At 41.2% G+C, this 4,254-nt stretch overlaps 1 long non-coding RNA gene across 1 annotated transcript; it reads left to right on the plus strand.

Moving 5' to 3' along the window:
- Nucleotides 1-1,755, plus strand: LOC120434967. Its single transcript, XR_005609447.1, has 3 exons — nt 1-140; nt 306-1,377; nt 1,461-1,755. It is a non-coding gene; the product is annotated as an uncharacterized LOC120434967 (long non-coding RNA).
- Nucleotides 1,756-4,254: the final 2,499 nt, after the last annotated feature.

Below are 4,254 nucleotides of genomic sequence, written 5' to 3' on the forward strand. Positions count from 1 at the left end.
GACGGGTCCTTCAGTATCTGCGTTGCTCTAGTCCGGCATCTCCTGGTGTAGTGTCCTGAAGTGGGGGGAGAGCAATCCTGCAGCAGCGTTCTGCTGTACAGATCACTGCTGTACGGATTGGTGCCAATTGGTAATTGGTGGTGAGTTGCAGTTATTTGTTTGTGCAGTCTGTGCATTTGTTTAATAGTTAATCCCATGTGCTGAGTTGTATATTGGACAGTTGCATGTGGAATAAAAGGAGCAAATGGTACAGAAGTGTATTTTATGCGTTTATTGTTGCGTGTCATCTGTGTCCTCATGTTTAGCCTGCCGCCGTAGGTTGGAGGAGCCACAACAGTCAGTGAACATTTAAACGCCACCTGGTCGCGACAGATGGCCACCCCTTCCTGGGCCCGGTTCTGTCAGAGGTTTCCTCCCATTAAAGGGGGATTTTCCCTTCCCGCTGTCGCCAAGTGCTTGCTCATAGGGGATTTGGGGGCTTTTAAAAAAAAAAGTTCACTGGCATCAAATTTAGGACTCAGCAAATATGTAAATGGATGATTCCTCATCAAATGAGGAATCATCCATTTAAAACATTTGCGAGTCACATTTAGTTGTGTATATAATTATGATTTCTTAAGATTTCAATTAAGTTTTAAAAAAAAGAATATTGGAAAAAACATGTCTCATTATTTCATATAATTTCAAATAACATACCATGTGATGTCAACATATATTTGTTACATTTGCAGTGCTCGTGGTCTTATATTCTTATGATTCTGTTCATTTTATGAGTATATCCTTCTGCCTTGCTTCACATATTTACTGCTGCTTGGCTAGCTTTAGTCATGCCAGCATCAGCACAGAAACAGGTATCCATCAGAGATATCACATGTAGCTTGTGTTTATGTTCAGAGTATTACAGTCCTGGGCCGGTGGCCCAGTGTCTTGATTTTGTATTGTTGTTTGTTAGTCTGTTTTTTCTTTTGGTTCATGGTTTATGACTACTGGTGTCACGGACCCAGCTCTGGAGGACTCGGGGTCTGTGAGCAGTGTGGACTGTTATTATTATTATTATTATTATTATTATTATTATCATTATTACTATTATCATTTGGTGTATGTGTGTGCACTGTTCCGCTGTCTGGGGGTTTTGTTCTATGTGTCTATGTATAGGGGGGGTGTGTGTGTGTGTGTGTGTGTGTGTGTGTGTGTGTGTGCGTGCGTGCGTGTGGCTGTGGCCAGGAGGCCGGGCTACAGGCACCGTCAGGCCTGTGGATGACTGGCCGCGCCCAAGGAGGATGCCACACACCTGCAGCGGATCAGCATCGGCGGAGGGAGCTACTTAATGGTGTGGTGAAGCGTCCACCGACGCGGGATCATTGCGTGAGACTCCACGTTAGTCTTCCGCTTAGTAAAGTTAGTGTGTGTATGCCCGCAGTTGTAAAGTATCCTGACGGCTGCTTCTGTTGTTTCCCCAGGAGAAGTGTGGAGCACCAGACAGCAGCCAGCACGAGGAGTGCTGGGACACGGGAGCGGAGAGCACAAAGCCACGGACTCTTTAGGGAAAGACACCACACGGGAGTGAAGGGAGAGCACGGGGATTTATTGTTATTTTCCACTTTAGTATTTCGAAGAAAACATTATGGACGTGTAATTTTATTAATAATTTCTAGACAAAAACAATGAAAACACTGTAAAGAAAATAACGCTTGAAGATCGAGTGTATTCTTTAGTTAGAAATGAAACACACACACACACACACACACACACACACACACACACACACACACACACACACACACACACACTGTGTATAGCAGCTGACCTATCGGATGTGATACTAACACATTATTTACCGTCAGATGATCCTGGCAACTCAACCGTTGTTCCCTCGATTCATTACGCATTTCTGCATTATCGTATTTCTGGACTGAATGCGATACTGCAGGCATTCCTTAAACTTTAAGAATGTATTTTCCACACACACGTTTGGGACGCTGCATTTACATAAGTAAATAAAACCATTGAGAAATTCACCTGGAAATAAAAACAAAAATATATATATATATATATTATTTATACTCAGGTCCTTAATGAGTTTTCATTTAAATTATGTTTTCCCCTTAGCGGGTGTGCGCATGTGCGAATGTGAACCTTTGACGCGTCATGAGTTCTCTTTGATGCGTCACAGATAAGATAATTCGCAGAGGGCATATAGGGACCCTAAACTCACTAGGATTGTGAGTGAACGTCCGGCGACTTTTTAGATTGGTTGGAGAACAAGGAAAAACAAGAAACCCTTTATATTTAAATTATGAAACCATCGGCAAGCGATATATTTGACCGATCACAGCCAGCTGATGAAACAACAGCCAAGGAAGAGCGGCACCGGCTGTTGGCTTGCATTGTATTGGTCAGAGTCCTGAGGAAATGTAAAGCTCTCCAAAGCTCCACTAAAGACGAGCATGCCACCCACACTAAAGTGCTGCTAGACCAGACAATGGAGGGCCTCATCATCCCAAAGAGCGCAGATGTGTCAAAAACGCTCGTCAAACAGATCAGCAGGGCTGTCCTCAGTGACCTTCAAAAGGCACTGACTGCTGAGATGCTGAAAAACATACTTACTACACCAGATCCAGCTGTGGACATAATAATTGTGAAGGCTTTGCAGTTCTGTATGAAGGAAGTCCTGGAGCAGGTTGCAAGGAAGCCAAGGAGTTTTTGGCGTGACGATACCATCAAATTCCTAATATTTGCTGCTGGAATTATCTGTACCTTTCTTTTGCTGGCAATCCTCCTCTGACAACAGGTCACAGCTGCTGATGGAAGTTTGCAACAGGTGACAGGACCTGGAACAACGGTAAGTTATAGTTAAAAAGAAATAATACTAGGTAAGGGAGTCCTCTTCCTTACAATACAACTAAATTGTCAGTGAACATTTAAACGCCACCTGGTCGCGACAGATGGCCACCCCTTCCTGGGCCCGGTTCTGTCGGAGGTTTCCTCCCATTAAAGGGGGTTTTTCCTCCCGCTGTCGCCAAGTGCTTGCTCATAGGGGATTTGGGGCTTTTAAAAAAGTTCACTGGCATCAAAATTAGGACTCAGCAAATATGTTTTAAATGGATGATTCCAAATGAGGAATCATCCATTTACATATTTGCGAGTCACATTTAGTTGTATATAATTATGATTTCTTAAGATTTCAAATAAATTTCTTTTAAAGAATATTGGAAAAAAACAGATGTCTCATTATTTCATATAATTTCAAATAGCATACCATTTGATGTCAACATATTTGTTACATTTGCAGTGCTCGTGGTCTTATATTCTTATAATTCTGTTCATTTTATGAGTATATCCTTCTGCCTTGCCTCACATATTTACTGCTGCTCTGCTAGCTTTAGTCATGCCAGCATCAGCACAGGTAGAAACAGGTATCCATCAGAGATATCACATGTAGCTTGTGTTTATGTTCAGAGTGACATCTGATGGCTTAAAATCGGTGTTAGCTTGGTCGAAATAGCACATTAGCTGAATTATTCTTGAAAAAATAGGTTGTGTTTTTTTTTCTTTTCTTATTTAAATATATATATTTAGATATATATTTTCCAAGGGGAGGGGCGAGGAACACAGGCTCAACGACAGTCTTTGTCTTTTTCCCGCCGAGTGTGGTGCATTGTCCTCCTGCGGTTCTGTTCTATGACTATTGAGAAGCTGGCCACGCTAACAGTGGGACATTTAGCTTCAGCTCTTTGAAAGACAAGACAAAGCAGCAGGTAAAAATACGCATTTAATGAGAATAAAGAAAGACAACTCCTTTTTTTGGAAATTTAGAGACTGCTAAAACAATCTTATCCAGTTTTGAGCTTGCTCATGTAGGTTAGCCTGCTTTATTTAATTTTGTGTGAGCTGCAGTACACAACATTAAAAAGTTAATATAACATTAGGTTGGTGGTGCGAGGAACTCCAACCTAAGTTTAATATTTATTATTTTTTTTAAGTGGGAAGGTGAGCATGTTTTTTTTTCCTTTAATAGTCTTCCAGGGTCTTTTTCATAGGAAAACCATGTAACGTCTGTGTTAGGTTGGTCAAAAGAGCAATTAGTTGAATTATTCTGGAAAAGATGGGTTGTGTTGTTTGTTTGTTTGTTTGTTTGTTTGTTTTTCTTTTGTTTACTTATGTAAATATATTTTTCAAGGGTTAAATAAATGCAACATTAAATTAACAATTCTCTCTCTGTCTTTTCCCGCCCAGTGTGGTGCATTGCTGTCC

This window comes from Oreochromis aureus, linkage group 19, assembly GCF_013358895.1.
Source record: "Oreochromis aureus strain Israel breed Guangdong linkage group 19, ZZ_aureus, whole genome shotgun sequence".
NCBI lineage: Eukaryota > Metazoa > Chordata > Actinopteri > Cichliformes > Cichlidae > Oreochromis > Oreochromis aureus.